The sequence below is a fragment of the Rhinolophus sinicus genome, linkage group LG02 (assembly GCF_036562045.2).
Source record: "Rhinolophus sinicus isolate RSC01 linkage group LG02, ASM3656204v1, whole genome shotgun sequence".
In the NCBI taxonomy this organism is placed as follows: domain Eukaryota; kingdom Metazoa; phylum Chordata; class Mammalia; order Chiroptera; family Rhinolophidae; genus Rhinolophus; species Rhinolophus sinicus.
Window position 1 is genome coordinate 57,147,785 of NC_133752.1, and position 20,329 is coordinate 57,168,113.

The 20,329-nt window shown below is 38.0% G+C and overlaps 1 pseudogene; it reads left to right on the forward strand.

Moving 5' to 3' along the window:
- Positions 1-340: 340 nt before the first annotated feature.
- LOC109440755 (large ribosomal subunit protein eL31) lies at positions 341-983 on the forward strand (annotated as a pseudogene).
- Positions 984-20,329: the final 19,346 nt, after the last annotated feature.

A 20,329-nucleotide genomic window follows, 5' to 3' on the forward strand; every position in this document is an offset into this window, starting at 1 on the left:
TCAGCTCAAACTAAACAAGTGTCCTTTTTGTGCTATGTTTTTTTCTCATTTTTGTGCCTTGGTGATTTTGCTATTTATAATGGCCTCCACGTGTCATGCTGAAGTGCTGTCTAGTATTCTAATCACATGAAGGCTGTGATGTTTTTTAAGGAGAAAATACCTGCATTAGATAAGCTTCATTCAGGCGTGAGTTCTGCTGGCCAAGGGTTCGGTGTTAATGAATCAACACTATGTTGTATTGATGGTTGACAGAAATGTGACTGGAGGCTTGCAGGAACAGAACCCTGTGTATTCTTTAGGAGCAATGGTTCAGTATTCACTAATTCATTGTTTGTGATGACTTAATAGGACATAACGACCTCGAATAACAAGAACTATTTGCAACATTTACAGTCAAGGAAACAGGAGCAAAAACGTGTGTGCTGGTTGTGTTACAGCAAAAAGAGAGAGCTTTCCAACCTGGACCCGGCAGGATGGCTCCCTCACAGGAGGGCAGTAAGAAGAAGAAGGGCCATTCTGCCATCAACGAGGTAGTGACCAGGGAATACACCATCAACATTGACAAGCGCATCCATGGAGTGGGTTTCAAGAAGCGTGCCCCTCGGGTACTCAGATCTGGAAATTTGCCATGAAGGAGATGGGAACCCCAGATGTGCACAGTGACAGCAGACTCAACAAAGCTGTCTGGGCCAAAGGAATAAGGAATATCCCATACTGCATCTGGGTGTGGTTGTCCAGAAAACAATGAGGACGAAGATTCACCAAATAAGCTCTACGTACCTGTCACCACTTTAAAAAATCTACAAATAGTTAACGTGGATATGCTGATTGTCAAATAAAGTTATAAAACACCCTCCCCCACAAAAAAAAAAAAAAAAAAATTGTGGCTATCTCTGGAATAAGTTGACCCTTGCTACTGTGTTTCCCTGAAAATAAAGATTGGGTCTTATATTCATTTTTGCTCCAAAAGACGCATTAGGGCTTATGTTCAGGGGATGTCATCCTGAAAAATGCTAGGGCTTATTTTCCGGTGAGGTCTTATTTTCGGGGAAACAACGGTATGTGTATCATTGTGTACTGGTTCAGATATTTTTCTTGGAATAAAAGAAGTCAGCCCCCTTTGTCCTACTCAAATTTGTCACTTTCTTAAAAGTAAAAAATAAAGGAATGTTTGACTCCCCCTTTTCAATTATGTGAATCTCATGTGCATATTTTACCTTGTTTTCTGTGATTCCCCTTTATTTCAAATTGTACATTTGTATCTTTTCAAATGGACGTTTTACCTAGTTACTACTATTGCTCTCCCATTTTCAAACTTTTTGAATTGCTTTTCAAATGTATACATTAAGTATATCTGAGAATACAAGGCCCTTCCTTCCAGACCTCAGTTTCTGCTAGGATGGGGGTGGTTGGGATCTTGGGATATACTCCTGTATAAAGAAAACTGGTGTGTTATGAACTGAGTTCAGTCACCTGACTTCAGGCTGGTAAATATTCCCCTCATTTCTTTCTCCAGGCAGATTTTATAATAAATAGCAAGTCATATTTCAAGTCTGTGATCTTTGATCTTATTTCCCCAACAGTTCGTCGTATTCTGGAGCACTTCCAGAGCCTGAGGTCAGAGGAGGTAGGTACTAAATGCAGACACAGGACACCCTGTTGTTAAGATCCCTTGACAACTTCTGTCAGCTCCTATGGAGACTGCTGCTGAGGGACTCCCAGCACATCTCCGTCCTGGGCTCTGCAGAGTTCAGGAAACCTTTTGTTTTTCCAGGCAGCGCCATGGTCTATGTGTCTGTGCCTTCCCCTCCCTGAAAGGGGATCTTTTCTTTCCCTGTGGGTCTTATTTTTTGTCTCTGCGCAGGATTCACTTTTTTATAGGTCCGTCTCAGCCCAAGACTCAGGAAGGGAGACTCACTCCTGAATCATAACTATTATACCCCCCCAAGCTCAGAAGTGTGTTAGGAGATGGAACTGGCATACCCAGAGTGACCCAAAATTAGTTTTCCCTGGAACCATCATGAGAGAAAACCTGAGCAGTCCTCTCCTGGCCAGATGTCGTAGGTGGGAAGATGTTTATGAAAGAAAAAATCCTCGATTGCCCCCCTCGCAGATAACCCGAGACAGGTTGCCAAACTACATGAAGGACCTTGAAGGGAAAACCAAACTTGGGGAGAAGCCTTTCCAGGGTCTTTTAAAAGCACCTGAGAACTCAAACCTCACATCTTAGGAGAGGTACAGTCAGTCCTACACCACACGGGGGAAATTGTAGTGTGGGGGGAAAATGGGAAGGAGAAAACAAAGCCCAAATAAACCTCAGTAGCTTCTCTGTTTTGTACCTATACTTAAACCACCCATATGTCTTCATAGTTTCCTCTGAGGATCCCAAGAATCACCTTGTTTTTTTTTTAAGAATTACCTTTTAAAATGCTTCAGTAGCACATTAAGCCCTGAAAACAGGGAACTAAGACTCCAGAAAAAAGGCAGGGTTTTTTTTCCCCCTTTGGGTGATAAGTGAAGTTACTGCAGACGTGCAAAATTTAAAATTTGGGGCATGGCATTGGAATCGTGCAAGAATTTAGATTTCTGTATTAAAGCTAAATGTTTCAAGCTTTATCAAAATGTGATGTAAAACATGAGATTGCAGTTACAGTAGGCTATCATTATAGGCACTTGTGCCTTTTATGAGCTGATTCTACCTGAACACAGATAATCTGGAAATTAGGTGAATCTATAGAAAATTTTCTGTTTAAATTTTATGGGTATAGTATAAGGTTGTAATAACATTTTCAATAATATTGTCTAGTATATAATATATCATTTATATATAAATATATATTCTATTTCATGAAATAATGATTTGGCATTTGGATGTTTGAATTTCTGTAGTGTTACAATCGGATCTATCCGAAAATTTCTGACGCTTTGGACTTCTGTGTTTAAACAAGTGAAATAAGAATTTATGTGTATTCATCTCTACATATCTGTATATCTATGTCTATGTCTCTAGCTAGCTATATAAATTTTCATCCATGAACATTTCAGGCAAAACATAAAGATCTTGAATTCACATGTATTCTTTACTAGTTGTATAAAATATGAAGGTACCAGATATCTCTGATAACCCTTTAAGAAAGTGAAAAACGGATGGGGGTCAAGCCAATGCTAATTGAGAGAATTCTTTAGACCTGTAAACCTTGGCATGACAATACATAACAGTAAGTTGGTATGGAGATCTTGCATATTACAAAATTTACGATTTTATATGTTGGAAAAGGAGCAAAATAAAATGTAATAGCTTAAAAGATCAGGATAACATTGAGCAAATTTTAAAAATAATTACTGAATATATGAAAATACATTAGTTTTAGTGTTACTAGAAATTTAATAATAAATGAAGAATTCGCTTATTCAGTCGGAGCATGCACATGCTCTCTTAATTCAGTCATTAGAGAATGTAGGTAGATCAGGTGATTGTGAAATAAGACTGTTGTGGAGAATTTTGGAGACAGCTGTTTATTTTCCATCACCTGAAAATACAGTAGACCCTTCTACTGGCAGCTGAAAGCCACAAGCTTCTCAAACTTCCATTTGTCAGCTGCTAGAATGCCAACAAACGAAATAAACAAACAACTGAACCAAACTTCATCAGATAAAGACTACACATAGCCACAGAGAGGGAGCAATTGGGTGACTCAAATTAACTTGACTACAAAGCATTAGTGGAATGCAGTCTAAAAGCAAATGGAATTATTAGAAAAATTTAAACTGCAGTCAGTAATTATATTGCTCTTGTTAATATTGCATTGTTATTTTGGTACTCTTATTGTCAGGTAAAACATGTAATGATGCTTACTAGGTGTATTAGTTTTCTGTGGATGCTGTAATAAATTTCTTTATGCTGCTAATGTTACCGGGGATGATCTTGTACCTTGGCTCTTGTTTTCTTGAAGGAAAGAATTCAGTCAAGAGATAGTGTTTGTGCAAAATAGGACAGCAAGAACTTTATTAGTATTTATAAAAGCGAGCACGCTCTGAGACCCAAGAGAGAGCAGCAGCCTCGCCTTCCACTTTGTGAGGGGTTTTGTCTCTATGGGTAGAATTGTCTCCCCCTCTCCCTCCCTGTTATCTTTCTCCCCTCTGATTCTCAAGGTTGTTTCTCAGGGTATAAGTATGAACCTGTTAATATCCCATGATTTATTTTGAGACGCTCATTAAAAGTGGTCCTGAGAAGCAGGATGTGTATTCTGATAAGCGGGATGGTTTCTCCCTCGCTCTGGCATTTTTCTTTCTTCTAATGACATATCTTGTTCCCAATATCTTGCTGTGCAGGCAAGGTGTTTGTGCCCCAAGTGAGAGCAGCTGCAAGGGGCCTTGACCCAAGTAGGAGCAGCTGCAAGGGGCCTCCTAACTAGGGCTAGTTCCCGCCTCCTGCTCATTTCTACATTTCTACCTACCCTATCACTTATGTCACCAAGAGGAAGATTTTATTGAGTATATTTGTTGGAGATATTATAAGATATAATTCACCTTGAACAACATAGGTTTGAACTGTGCTCCTCCACGTATAGGCGGATTTTCCCCAGTAAATATATAGTCAGCTCAATGTATCCCTGGGTTTCCCATCTGCAGATTTAACCAACGCCGACTGAAAACTATTTTTGCGGTTAGGAATCTGCTAATGCGAATCCGCTAATGCGAATCCGCGGGTATAGAGGGCAGATTTAAATTACACCCTACCTTTGGTTAGATGGGAGGCCTTCCTCAATCCCTGCCTTGTTCAAGGATCAGTGGTAAGTCTTTTTCAAATATTTCTTTTAAGATAACTTTAGGGATTGCCCCTAAGAAAGAAATCAGTCCCACTTGAAATGTTCGTCCCTCTGCCCAATTCCCCACCCCCACACTCAGAAAGACTAGCTTTCATATCGGTTTCATGTTAGACCTTCCACAATCTCAGTTAAGAACTATATGTAGAAGTATTTTGGTCCTGGTTGATTGCCATTCATAGGAACCACAAGGCCTGGTGGATACCACAACAAAAGGAAAACAAATTACCAACTGAGGAATGAGAGCAAAATTCCCAAGAATCAACTAGAGTAAACCAAGAAAGTGTTTTCATACAGAGGCCTTGCTAGTTTTTAGAACAGTAACTTTTTGCTTTGCTGTAACTTGAACATGAGGGAGATGTGGACATACAGTCCTAAAGGAATAGGTAACAGAGAGAACCCTGCGCCCTTATGTTCTACCACTTGATGCCTTCTTGGCCGCTCGGTGCTTAGGTAAGTTTTGCAAGGTAGCCTTATGTTTAATTGCCTAGTCCTGTACTGCTGATTTTGTTTTATAAAATGAGCACTTCTGGGTGTTTGGGAACAAAAGCATTTATAGAAAGTCCTGAAATAAAAACAAAAGTAATCTCCAAGAAAGCAGCCACTCCTTTTGAATTTATCTAAGGCAACAAAAGAAAGAAATTCTATTCATGAAGGTCTCCGCTAGACTCCAGAGGTTAAAGAATTTCATGAAAAAAGAGCCTTCTAGGAAAAGTGCCCAATTTCTGTCTTTTCCATTTTGAGAAAATTTTACAGGCACGCTCCTCTCTCTTTGTATCCTTGATAAAGCATTTACATTTGCTCTGCCTTAGTTGGGAAAGTCAGCATTGTATTTCATTTAGCATTGATTTTTGTCTTCTGGCTAAATTGTAGCTCTCCAGAGAAACTTAAAAATAGAATATGAAATATACCTAACTATATTCTTTTCATTGCAGCTGCATTTCTGCGTGTTCCAACTAATACAATTAATAATTTGAGGAACTTCTAATTATAACCTCGAGCTTCCTGGATCTTCTGTGCATGATGGATGCTTCTGAGAGTAAGGAATATTAAAAATATAAATTCTGTATGTATGAGAGAATTAGCAGCTTCATATTCTATGCTATCTCAAATTTATCCCATGTGTTGCCGTGGGTAAGAAACTCTTGTGAAATTTATGACAAAAGCTTCGGCTTATGCTTATTTGAGTTTCCAAGTACAAATGTTTTATTTTAGCGTCCAAAGAAAAACTGAAGTTCCCACTTAAAATTGGTCATATCCTAGTACAGATTTTGAAATGAGGTATCTTTTCCGTCAGTCTTTTACTCTCACCTACCTATGTGATAATGTGTTATTTTGCTTTACAGCTGATCCTCATTAATTACAGGTTCATATTTGCGAATTCACCTACTCACTAAAATTTACTTGTAAAATGCTCGTGTTGTTTTTGCAGTTATTAGTAGACATTGTGTGTAAATGTTCAGAGAAGCGAAAACTATGAATTGTCTAGTGCGCATACCCCCAAGGTGACACTCTGCTTTTTTGTTTTCAGCTCTCATACTGTAAACAAGTGCTCTGCTTGGGGTCTGTTTAGTACCTTCTTTTTCTCACTTTTATACTTTTTTTTATTATTATTTCTCTGTTTAAAGTGGCCTACGAGCACTATGTGTAAGAAGGCTATGATGTCCTCACAGAGAAAATATGTGTGTTAGATAATCTTCATTCAAGCATACTCAAGAGTTCAATGAATCAACTATATGTGATAAATAAGATGTCTTTAAACAGATACACACATAGGACAAGGTTATGCCTTGACTGGTTGACAAATAGTTGTGAACACAGGCTTGCAGGAACCTAACTCCGTGTTTTCCTTAGGAGCAATGGGTCAGCAGTCACTAATTCAATGTTTCCCGTGGCTTAATAGAACAAAACGACCACGAATAAAGAGAATTGACTGTAGTTTCACCTATGCCATGTGCTATAGTGTGCATATGATAGTTTGAATCAGGAGTTCTCAAGTTATGAGTCGTGGGCCAAATCTAGCTCCACCACCTTTTTTGGTACAGCCTGAAATCTAAGAATAGTTTTTACATCTTTAAATACTTTTAAAAAGTGAAAACAATAGTAATATTTTGTGACACACAAAAATTATATGAAATTTATATTTTAGTGTCCATAAATAAAGTCTCATTGAAACACAGCCATGTTTGTTTACATATTGTCTATGACTTTGACGCTTCAGCTTCAGAGTTGGCTAGTTGTGACAGAGCCCTCGTGTCACAGGGCTTCACATTCTGCTCAGCACATGTTTCACTGGTGCAGTTACAACTCCAGGAAAAAAAAAAATGAGTCAGTGGCCTTTTTGGAAACTTAGGGTTGTTTCTAATTTCATAACACTGAAGTAAATATTCTTCTTGATAAATCTCTGTACACATTTTTAAGGTTTTTTATGGCTGAGCACAACCTAACGGTTAAAAAACTAGGCAACAACTCCAGTCGTTTCAAAGTTCAGACATCTTGATTGTCTCAGACAGAATGTTTTAAGTAGATTTCTGGGTTTTTGAAGAAGCCTGGTGGTGACAATTTTCCAATCTTGACTTCCCCCAACTCAGATGCTGTCTTAGTTCGTTTGGGCTGCTACAACAGAATGCATAGACTGGGTGGTTTATAAACGACAGAAATGTATTTCTCATAGTTCTGGAGGCTGGGAAGTCCAAGATCAGATGAGGCACCAGAAGATTCGGTGTCTGATGAGGGCCTTCTTCCTGGTTCATAAATGGCTGTCCTCTTGCTGTGTCCTCACGTGGTGGAAAGAGTGTGGGAGCCCTCCGGGCTCTTTCTTATAAGGGCACGAATCCCATTCACAAAGCCACCACACTCATGACCTAATCACCTACCCAGGGCCCCACCTCCAAATAACATCATATCGGGGATTAGGTTTCAACATATGAATTTGCTGGGACACATGCATTCAACCTATAGCAGATGCTTTGGTTTAAGTTACTGTCAAAAAATCATAAAGTAAATGTCTTGGATCCATGTATCCCTACCCACTATTCCCATACAAAGTTGGTCTGTACTCCTCCCCAGCGACCAGCTTCCTTCCCGGACTTCCTCATTTTAAGATTCAGCAATATGTAGCTGAAGTTAGAGACTTGGGCTCAAATCTAGGTGGAATTCCTTAGTACTGTGTATTATGCGCCCTCGGGCACGATATTTAACGTCTTTAAGCCTCAATGTCCTCCTTTATCAATTGGGGGTTAAAACAGCCCCCAGCTCACCAGGTTCTTGCAAGGAGAAATGAACTAAAGCATGGAAAGCTTTCAGCACAGGGCCTGACACATTTTTTTCCTATCTTAATAATGTAATGCCGTGCAGATAATTAACAAGGATGATGGAGGAGGTAACTAATGGCATGGAAATATTCATGGCATAATTAATGGGGGGAAAGCAGATTGCAGAACAATATGTGCAGAGATTATTTAAAAGCAAAGTTAAATGCTTACACAAAGGATAAATAAACCACAAAATATAAATAATGATGTTTTCAAAATGTTAATAGTTGGGGGATTTCTATAGGTTTTTTGTGATTTTTCTGAAATTAAACATTTCTTCAGGGAAACAACTTTTGTCATAAAAAGTGTTACACACATTTTTTTCAGAAACACATCTACTTGGATAAAGCAAGAATATAATTGTTCTGGATCATTAAGTAAGATCTTAATTCTTTCTTGGACAATTGTAGTTTTAATGAGTTGATATGGTAATTTAAGTGATTAATGATTGAAGTAGAACTGATATCTGTTAGACTGGGGTCTAATGATCAATTTATAATGAAAACAGTATCTAATGTTAAGCTTTTCATTCTTTAAATTTTTATAGATCCACTTGGTGGGTGTATACTGTAGCAAACACGAGATAGTAATTACAGCATTGGGTAGGTGGACTGCAGACAATTCTGAAAAAAATATTACGGAGGTTAGTCTTCCGGGCCCCAGGAACCTCACTGCCTACCCTGCAGGTTGTGTCTTAGGCAAAGTGCCCAACACTGCCCACTAGTGGTTTGGGAAGCACAGTATCAATGCTAATAAAAGGCAGGTGTTTTGTATAGGCTTTATTACACCTAGGACTTTAAAATTATAATGAAATTTTTATGCTGTAGAGCTTTATAATTCATAATAAATGGTCTCTTTATTTTATAGATGAGAAAACTGAGATGTTAAATGAATAGCCTTAGATCCCACAGCTAGATAGTGACAAAGATGGGACTAGAACCTGGGACTCCAGTGTCCCCAGCCGACATAATTTCTGCCAAGCTGAGCTGCCTTCTACATTTGTTTATTGGTGTCCTGGAAATCCAAGGTATTTGTCAAACACAGTCCTGAGTTGTGGCCTCAGTTATGCACAGGAAGCTCATAGCTTCTCATTATTTTTAATTTTCCCTTAACTATGCCTGGTGATTTGTGATACCTTGGGTATAGGTAGGCCTTTGAATTTTGGGGCCCCTGTTTATTTATCTCAGTTAATGTTACATAGGTGAGAGATACAGATTATTAATTTAAAACATCATCCAAATATTTTGTTATTGCTGATGAGATAAAGCCTACAGGTGAAGACTAAACTTTTGGAAATGCACTCCTTGTCACTAATAGCAATGGTAACTGGCAGGATCTAATATTTATTGCAGACATATTTTCACTGTTAAAATGGCATGTTATTTCCTGAATTAAGGCTTATGTGGAATTACTGTCGTTTCATTTCATGATCTTCTGATACTCCAAAGGTAGAACCCTGGCTTTTATGTCTTACGTCTTTCTTATGGGATAGGCATCAAATGAAACCACAAAGGTGTTAACGAATGAGATGGTGAGACAGACAAGTCTAACGATTGCACAGGAAGTATATATTTGCATTTCTCTTCGTCTGGTCTTATTCCCTCCCCCAACAGTGTTTGGAGAGGGGAGCACTTTACTTGATTAGTTTTCAAGTCTGTGACTAGAGGGAGAACTCAACTGGATTTTGAACTGACACATATCAGAGTTCACTTGAAAGTCAGACTTTTGATTAATGCCTCTAGGTGGTGCCTGTGACCTATGTTTGGATCCAGCAGCTTTGTATGTCAGAGCCCAGGAAGAACCCCATAGAGAAGAATGCCTGTTTTCTCCCCCTTGTGTTTTCCACTTTACAAGCTCTGTGGGGAGGGGTGGTCAAGACCACAGTGAGTCTGGGGACCCCATGTGGTTACTCGGTTCGCATTTTCCCAATATCCTTTGTTTTCTTCCTCCTTGGAAAGAAAATTTACAAAGTTCACACAAATAGGAGGGTGAAACCCAAGGATGAAATTTGGAATTTTGAAAACTGATGACTAGCAATTTATGTTTTCAGAGGTGAAAAAATGACTCTTTCGTGTGTATATTAGGCTATAATATTTGTGTCACAAGCATATACAGAAGGCATTGTTAGCATTCTAATATCTTTCTCTGTGATGCTTATGCAGAGCCAGTCTTTTCCTCTCCTTTTGTATTTTAGACCTGGAGTGTATAGAATCTCTAGTGTTTTCAGCTTGTCATGGTTAATTTGATCATTCAAGTGTTTTTTCCAAGTTGACATCATGTATGATGGCAGGTTCTGTAAGTGTTACAATGTAACTCAGGCCAATGTCCATGTATTAGTCTAGAAAGCAGAGCTGGAAGGACTTTTAGAGGTTGGCAAGGAAAGGAGTTTTCAGATCTTTGGTTTTCATGATCAGTAGCTTTTCAAGCAGAGTCTAATCACATGGTGGGTTTAGAACAATTAGATAAAGCTCACAAGGTCACATAGTCTGTAGTTAACAAAGGCTGGATTGAATTATCAGAGTCTGGTCAACTGTCTCCAGATTCCACTATCTTTCTACCATATCCACTCTTGTGCTGAATTTCAGTGGTTTTATAGACCCCAAATCTGGGGGTCAGCTTAGGATTGGCAATGTTTTACTTAGTAAGGACATTAAAACTGCCCCTAAAATCATGTCACCACTGCTTCATAAAAGAAGGGATAAATTAACACTGTATAGGTGAGAAGGATTTAATCTCAGAATCAATGGTAATCTTTTAATTTGGTATTTAATTTCATGTAGAACTCTGCATTGTTCATTTCACCCAGGAAGGAAAAATAAACTCCTCTTTGTTTGTGGTCCATGAGCTACACTAGAGAACCACTGATCTAGAGCAGTCCCTTCATTCTTCAGATGCAGAAATTGAGGCCCAAATCAATTAAGTGATTTGTTTAAGGTTATGTGTCTAGCAAGTAGCAGAGAACTGAGTTTTCCTTATTAGTTTCAATAGGTAGAAATTTGGATAGTTCTCTCCCTATTATTCTCTTTTCAGCTGTTGCTGAATTAAGGACACACCCAAAAGCTAAGAAGAAGAAGTATATGGCAGGCAGAAAATAGATTCCATAATGAAATTCAAAATTCTATACCATTATGGCAGTTTGGTTGTCTGTCAAATCCATTTTGTTTTTTTTCCCTTTGCTCTCTGTTTTGTTTTCATTTTAATTTCCCCCCCACTTTACAGAGATATAACTGAAAAATAAAATTGCATGTATGTAAGCTGAACAACACGATTTGATATGTATATACAATGTGAAATGATTATCACAATCAAGGTAATTAACATGTACATAACCTCTGGTTCATTTGATTCTGAACCCTATTTAGAAATTTGTCAGTAATTATTCAAGGGAAGGGAATAATGTTTACAAGTATTGGCTCCATGGCAGGCACTCTGCTAGGTGTTTTGCATAGTTATTAATATTTAATCTGTGTCTAAAATCTCACAGCAACAAGTTGAGATCTGTATGAATAACATTAAGTGCTCAAGCTTTCCACACCACTGATTTTCATGTTCGGTCTTTTCTTTAGAAATACAGAACAATATCTTTTTCAGAACTGGAATTAGCTATGTCATTGCCTATATCTATCTACGAATTCTTCCCAGTTCTTTATTTTACTAACGTTGTGGTCAAAGGATGGGAAGTAGAGTTGGTGGAGGGGCATAAATCGAGATGAGCTGTAGTTGTATGTAGATTAATGAAGGCTGAAGGGTAAGAGAATCAAGTCAAGGAATGCCATTTCACTCGGAATCATTCCCCATGTAGAAAAATGTACGTGAATCCCGGAGTAACCAGTCTTCATTAATATGACCACCAGAGGGCGATCCACACTGTCAGATTGCGGTGGTTCCGTCTCCTGAAAATCATAGCACCGCAGGTTTTCAGTAATTGTCTTTCTCTGTGTCCATCCTTTCTTTTTCAGAATGAGTCCACTAGGCAGATATTTTGTTCTTTAATGTGTCTTGACTTCCGACGCTTTCATAAGAGTCCATGTAAAACAAGTAGTCCTTTTATGAGATTAGAATATATATTATGTATGAAGTATTGAACTTGTTAGTTACCTTGACCATTGCTGAAGATAAACTTTCTAAAGCCTTTCATGAAGATGATGATATAGGATGAACAAGCCACTGGAATACCCTCTGCCTCCCATCTCCAGTTTTCTCATTTTATTCAGTTCCAGCCCATTCTTTGCAGCCAAACTTAAATTCCTTTCTCCTTAATGAAATATTTTCTAGCCCCTTTGTTTTCAGAGAACTTTCTTCTAAAATCTTACCGCATTTGGGTGTCAGTTCCTAATTCTGCACTGAGTCCTGTATTGTCTAACACCAGTAACTTCTCAAGTGTTGCTTTCTTTCCTCCGAAAAGGTTAAGAACTCCTGGAGGAAAGTCACTTGAGCCCTTTCCCCCGGCCACAGCAGTATAGGAATCAAACTATGGTCTCGATGGCAATGGTCAAACGTATTTTCGGGCTCCATCTTCACCCATTTTGTGGGAACTCCAGCTCCCTCAGATTCTCCCAGACTAGTTCGGTGAGTCTGCCATGGGCTGGTTACTCAGTCCCAGTGGCTACCAGGAGGAGTAGGTACTTGCTCTTCCCTTCTGCAGTGCTGCCATTGCGGCTGCCATCGAAAGTCCCTGCTGTGCAGGTGGCTCATGCCAGGCTGCCCACGCCACCAGGCTGCCCACACCACCAGTCACAGCTGGCCTCCTGCCCGGCTCCTTCTACAGGGTGCCCCCTCCGGCCTCCCTGCTTAGGCCTCTGTGCTGCACAGGTGATCCGAAGGGAGAGTACACATAATCCTCACTGTGCTGTTCTATGTAATACAACCTTGTGGTTGTAACGCCTTAAAGAAATCTTAGAGAAATAGGCATTTTAGTGTTTAATGACCTTTACTTACCTCTTTTTAATGAAAAGCCATCTTTTAATATTTTTTCCAATTTACAACGTAAATCCAAGGCCTTAAATAAAAAATTTTGAATACAGAAATGTGTTTCTCTGTGTTGAGGTGTCAGCGTAAGTGTACATGTGCATGTGTTTATGGAAGACATTTTGTTTTTACAAAAGGGGTGTATTACTGTGTTAATATAAATAATTTATTTCGAAAAAGTTGGTGTCCACAAAGCACAACTATATCTCCATGAAATATCCCAGTAACAATGGCTTGGGCACCAACCTGACAGAGGAGCAAGTCTATGCTTTTGAGACAGGTTAGTTAGTATGTTGCTAGGTAGACAAGGAGGTCCCTGGTAGAGTAAGCAAAAGACAGACATATTCTGAGACTTCAAGTTTTGAAATCACTCCTTCACTCCAGGACAAAATACAACAGTACCTTGAGGTTAATCATAAACTTCCTCTTGGCCTGACAAACGGAGCAGATCTGATAGATAGGAATAGGTTATTTTGCTGATCCCTTTAGGATGGGCAAGCAGAACAAACCTGGTAGATGAATTCCATTAAAAGGCACCAGCTCCCCTTCCCCAAACAGGCAAGGGAAGGTATAAAAGTAAGAGTTTTTGCCTCAATCACTAGGCACCCCCATTCGGGACCCCCTCCTGTTCGGGAGGTCTGATTCTTTACTTTGAATAAACTATCCTCTTTTTAAAACTCTTTGCCTCTCCTAGGTCTGTATTTCCATTCTTTGGTCTCACAAGACACGATCCCAGTACTCACTCAAAATTCCTCTATTTCATTTGGGGATGCACTGAGAAATATTCCTACAACACTTTTCCTTGGGTGCTTTATTCCAAGTATCCTGAAACTCTCCAAGGTGACTGACTGACTCCTCAGTTCCTTCCCCTGGTTGCTCACCTGCGACTGCTTCTGAACCTGAATGCAGCCCCATGCATCCCTAGCCCAGGAGCTTGCCCCAGGCATTTTCCTCACTGTGAAGTCACCACTGAAACGGGGTTCCTAAGGCTCAGTGCTAAGGAATCCTATGTCAGGCGCAGTGCGAAGAGCTGGATAGATATGTCCCTCCCTTGGGTCCTCAGAGGGCCTGGGGGGCGGGGGTGATGAGAATCCCTGTTGGAACAGCATTAGGGGCTTGTTGGGCCTGAAACGCACATTCCCTTCAACGACTTGGGTCCTGGGTCTCAGTTCTGGTGATCAGTGGCCTAACCGTTCTTATGTGTGTTTTCTGGAGGGCAATGGCTTGTCTTGTTGACATCTGGCTTTGGTTTGGATATATCCATTCTCACCCACCCTAGTTTATCATACATTTTTTTTTATATCTTTGACTTTCAGGGATATGGCTTTGGGACTCATTTTGTTTTTTTACCAGAAGGCACCTTTTACTCCATACACATTTATAAAAGCAGATGGTTCTACTCAACCAAATAGACCTGAGCTCTAAATTCAATTCCTATATTGAGAGGGGACATAATTCTTTTACCTACAAAATCTGAGCTCTGGTTCAGCTGTAATATCCTGTAATAACTATGTATATAACTTGGAATTCTCCTTTTCTTTTTCTTCCTCTCCTTCCTAAATTAACTTTATAATAAATGCTAGCAGATATCATCAAAAATTCCTTGAAAACATGTTTTTTAATACCTGCATAATCATCCATTGTGTGAATGTACCATAAATGATTTCACCATAATATGGGATAGCTTGTGGGTTTTGGATTTTTTGTGTTTTTTTTTTTTGGTAAATTTTTCCTGTTATATAAAATGTGATGAGAAACTTCAGATATAAATCTCAGTCTCCACACTTATTTCTTTAGAAATGATTTCTCGGAGTAGAATTACTGGTTCTTATTAAATAGAAAAAGCTTTTTAATAGTTTTTCACCAATTTTTATTTCTGCCAACAATGTATGAGAAGCTATCGCACTGTGTCTTTGTTAACAATGACTTTTAGCATTTATAATTTTGGTATTTTTATAGATGCATTGTTTCAATTTATATTTTTTGATTACCATTGAGAATGTTCATTTTAATGTGCTTGTTGGCTTTCCATTAGTTTCAATGCTTTCCATATTGATTTATAAATTTCCTGTATATGGTAAGCATAATAAGCATAATGGCCCATTGTTATAATTGTGCCAAGAGTTTTTTTTTTTTTCCATTATGTTGTCTTTTCATTTTGGCTATAGCAGTTTTGATATGTATAAACTTAAAATTTTTATGTGTTCAAATCTTTTTATGAGATTACATTTTTTGTGTGATTTCCTAGCAAGCATTATTCACACCCAAATATCAGCTAAATAATCAGATTAACTCAGTTAACTCAGTTGGTTAGAGTGCGGTGCTCTTAACAACACGGTTGCTGGTTCAATCGCCACGTGGGCCACTGTGAGCTGCACCCTCCACAACTAGATTGAAACAACTACTTGACTTGGAGCGGATGGGTCCTGGAAAAACACACTTAAAATAAAGAAAAGTTTTAAAAAATATATTTTCCTATTTAATTGTTTTATTTTCAAACTGTTTTTGCAGCATGAAGTTTATTAGATTTTATAGAGTAGATTTGCTTTTTTTCCTGAAAAGTTAAGCTGGTATACCTTACATACTTTGTTGAATACTTTATTTTTCCCCTTGTTTTATGTTGTCTTTATGCTATATTAAGTTCTTTTATGAACTATGATTATTCTGGGTTTATCGTTTTTATTTTACTGATCTTCCTGCCCCCTTCCCAGTATAGTAATGACTTAATTACTGTGATTTTAAAATGTTAATATTTGGTAAATCAAGACTCCTTTATTACTGCATTAAAAATTGTAATCTTTTCTATTTATAATTCCAGATTAAATTCAGAATAATTTTATCCAGTTGGAATTTTTCATTATTCCTTTCAACAAATCTTTATGAGGTCCTTCACTTTGCCAGACATTCATTATTCTAGGTGCTGGGAAATAGGATGCAGTTGTGTTCAAGATAGACAGTCACTGCCCTCGTGGGTTCTCATTCTCTTAGAGCAGACAGGTAATAGACAAAAACAAAAATGGATAAACAACTCAATGTAAGGTGGTGATAAGTGTGACAAACAAAGAAGCAGGGTAAAGTCAGAGAATGATGGGGATGCTATTAGATAATGTTGTCCGAGGATGCTTTTATGACGAGATGGCATTTGAATAAAGTGAGAGAGCGAGTGGAAAGAATTAGCCATGGGCAGAGGGAACACAGGTACCTGGTGGTCTGGAGGAGCAGTAAGAAGGTTGTATCATTGGAAGGAGTGCAGGGGTGAAGGTGATGAGGTCAGAGATATAGACGGGGGCCAGATCATGTGGGGCCTTCTCGAACCTGGAGAATACTTCAGATTTTAGCCAGATGTTTTGGTTAAGATTGTGAAAAACTTATACATTAATTTGGGAAAGAATTGATGTATTTTCAGTAATCCATCTGTTCATTGAAGAAAATCCGTGTCTTGCACCATGTTTTCTTTTGTTTTCCTCCCTTCTCTTCCTTCTTCAAATTTTATAATAAAAACATGTTTTTTTTTACATAGTTTCCTCACATTGTACTTTTGGGTTATTTCTAAGTAATTTGCATATGCCTAATGTATATTCTATCTCTTTATCCATTCATCTATTGATGGACACTTAGGTTGTTTCCATATCTTCGCTATTATGTATAATGTTGCAATGAACCTGAGAGTGCAGATATCTCTTTGCGATCCTGTTTTTGTTTCCTTTGGATGTGTACCCAGAAGTGGAATTGCTCAGTCATAAGATAGTTCTATTTTTAATTTTTCAGGAACCTCCATATTGTTTTTCCATAGTGGCTGTACCAATTTGCATTGCCACTAAAAGTACACAAGAGTTGCCTTTTCTCCACATCCTCGGCAACACTTATTCTCTCTTGTCTTTTTGTTAATAGCTATTCTAACAGGTATGAGGTAATATCTCATTGTGGTTTTGATGTGCATTTCTTGATGATTAGTGAGGCTGAATATCTTTTTATGTATCTTTTGGCAACCTGTATGTCTTCTTTGGAAAAATGTCTATTCATTTCCTCTGCCCATTTTTAAGTCAGATTGTTTGTTTTATTTGCTATTGATTTGTATGAGTTCTTTATGTTTTTGGATATTAACCCCTTATCTGATATATGGTTTGCAAATATTTTCTCCTATTCCATAGCTTTCCTTTTCATTTTGTTGATTGTTTCTTTTTGCTATACAGAAACTTCAGTTTGATGTAGTCCCACTTATTTTTGCCTTTGTTGTTTATACTTTTGGTGTTATATCCCAGAAATTGTTGCCAAGATCTATGTCAAGAAGATTTTCCCTATGTTTTCTTCCAGAAGTTTTATAGTTTCAGGTCTTACATTTATGTCTTTAATCCATCTTAAGTTAATTTTGTGAGTGGTATGAGATATGAGTCCAATTTCATTTTTCTGCTTGTGGTTATTCAGTGTTCTCAACACTATTTATTGAAGAGACTATTCTTTCTCCATTAAATAATCTTGGCTCCCTTGTCATATATTAATTGGTCATTAGATTAATTTTCATATCAAGTTTGAGAAGTTATTGCCTACTAGTTCTTTACTTTTTTTTCTGCCCCTTCCCCTTTATTCTCTCCTTCTGTGACTCCCATTTTGCATACGTGTATGTTGGTAGCTTGATGGTTTCCCACAGGTGTCTGTTCATTTTCTTCATTCATTTGTTTCCTGTTTCTTTATCTGGATAATCTTAGTTGATCTCTTTTTAAGTTTTCTGAGTTTTTCTTCTGCCAGTTCTGCTATGGAGAAGTAGTTGAAAGTAACATTGGGTGGGCACTACTTTATCTAGAGTGAATATGGAAAGCCTTTGAGGAGGTGACATCTGAGCTGAGGTTTGTCTTGATAAAGTAACTGTTTCCTAAAGAGGGTGGGCTGTTCTCAGACTGAATTGTAAACTCTACTTTCATGGGTTGGAGAAGGGGGTTGGTCCTTCCTTGAGGACCCCCATTAACCAGTGCATGTGATGGGAATTTCTGTGTTCCTATTTGAGCTCTCCAGATATGCAAAATAAATAAATATTCTAGTTCTGAGAGGTTTTTCTTTTCTTTTAAATAACTCATTGGCAATTGTTCTAAACACCCCTGCATTTGCAAAGAAACCTTTATTATTTAGGCAGACTTGAGTTTTTTCACGGAGATGTGGGAGGATTTAATTATAGTTTCAACACATATTGGCATGCTTGGAGCATTTCAGAAGGAGTCAAAGAATTTTGAGAACTTAAGCCAAGATAGTTATTCCATCTTAATAATGTTTTGACTTGATGTTTATTTACCAGTAAATATTCCCATAGGTATCGGGTAATTGAGCTTTATTCTGTGGCCTGAAGGCCAATCTTCCTGAATTTGGTGAAACCAACTGAAAAATGAATTCCAAAGATGGAATTTCTCCATGGAAAATGTGGTGCTTCCAGCCCTTGGTATTCACACCTAAGGCCTGTTGGCAGCTGTTCTTTGGCCAGCTGAAAGAGGCATGGTGGTGCATAAAGGCAGTTTCTATGGAAACCTGAACCCAAATGATATTGGGGCTTTGAAGATCAAAGACAACACCCTGAATTGTTTGCCTAATGAAGGTTTCAGAACTTTATTGTTCTCCACAGAAAACACCACAGCCAAGGCTTTGGAATGTTTTCTTCTCCAGGTGCATCAGAACTATGTGCACAAAATACAAGTTTGTCGTTTGCTTGTGAATTTATCTGTTCTAATTATTTTACCAGCTATTTTTACAACATCCATCTCTGCCATAAGGAAAATTGTCATATTTCATTTTTACTTTTCTGATCTGTATTTTAATAAATAGGTGAAGCAATAAGACACAGAGTATGTGCTTAGCTTGTAAATTTTGTAGCAGGTAATGTTTTCTTCTTTTCATCATGGATAATCTCTTCAGTGACAGTGTATCGTTTCCCCCCCCCCACACACTTTTCTTAATATACACAAATGACCATGCTGCCAAATGAGCACACAGCAGAACTGCAGTTTGCCTATAAAGAAGATACTGACCTACAGTAGTTTTCCTTCACATAAATATAGTCTTTAAGCTGAATCCTTGTTTAGTATTTATGACACAAACCTTATCACAACCTCAGCAGAATTAAAGTGGAAGAAAATAGTTTCTCATGAATGTGTCTTCCCAAGTATACATTTTATTTTTATATTGTAGATCTTGATTTAGACATGTTTTTTTCTGACAAGCTCCCATTTGATTAAAGTCCTGATGAATGACAATGGGGCATTTTTTTCCTGGTTGATGGAGATTGTCAAGTTAAATATCAGAACATACCACATGTCTGTGGGGATTTGCATCCTTGGTTTCAAGGGCCATTTTAGAGTTGGCTAGATATATTATGGTTACTTGCAGTGTTCAAAAGCATGACGTTCACCATGAAGTAATGAAAAGACTGGGTATGTTACACCATGATTTACAATTACATTAATCTGTGCACATGAAATATGGAAAGAGTTAATGGTACAATTTAGAGAAGCTCTCTATTACGTATTTACTTAACCTTTCATAGCCTTCTCATAGACACCCAGAACCAAAGTAATCAAGCTACCTAGACTGTATTTACTCAAGTCTAGTTTTTTCAAGGTTCCTGTAGGGAGAAGTTGCTTTTTTCCATCTTGTAGGAGTACACCTTCTCTGTTCCCCCTCTTTAGGACAGATCCATTCAGTCCCAGCCACATTTCCAGGCTAGTTCTACATATTTTCTTTACTTCTCCTGCTTTCATCTCCTACCTGTGGAGAATCAGGTGCACACTTTCCAGAGTCTTGTCTCATAATACCTGTACTTTCTCCTTCCCCCTCTGCAAAGAAAGGGCATCTAACTCAGGATTGTGATATACCTTAATCTGGAATTTTAACTTCTCTCTATGCTAAGCATTATGTTTCAATAATGAGTTATAACTAGGGTTTAAATCAACGGGCAAACCTGGCTGTTTGCTGTTTAATACACAGAATCATAGGATGAAAAGATATAGAAGGGATACTGGAGAATGATTATCAGTATCTTGCCATCATTCTCACTGAGGAACTTCTAACACAGAGGAAAAAGCCTATTCACTAGATGTCTGGAGGCACAGAGAAAGTTCCATCCAGAATGAGCATAGTATGTCTTTGAAATATACTAATTTTTTATCTTTAAAAACTCCTGCAACTTTAAAATTACTCAAAATTAAATCTTCACCTATTTTTTTCTAATAAAAGTAATGT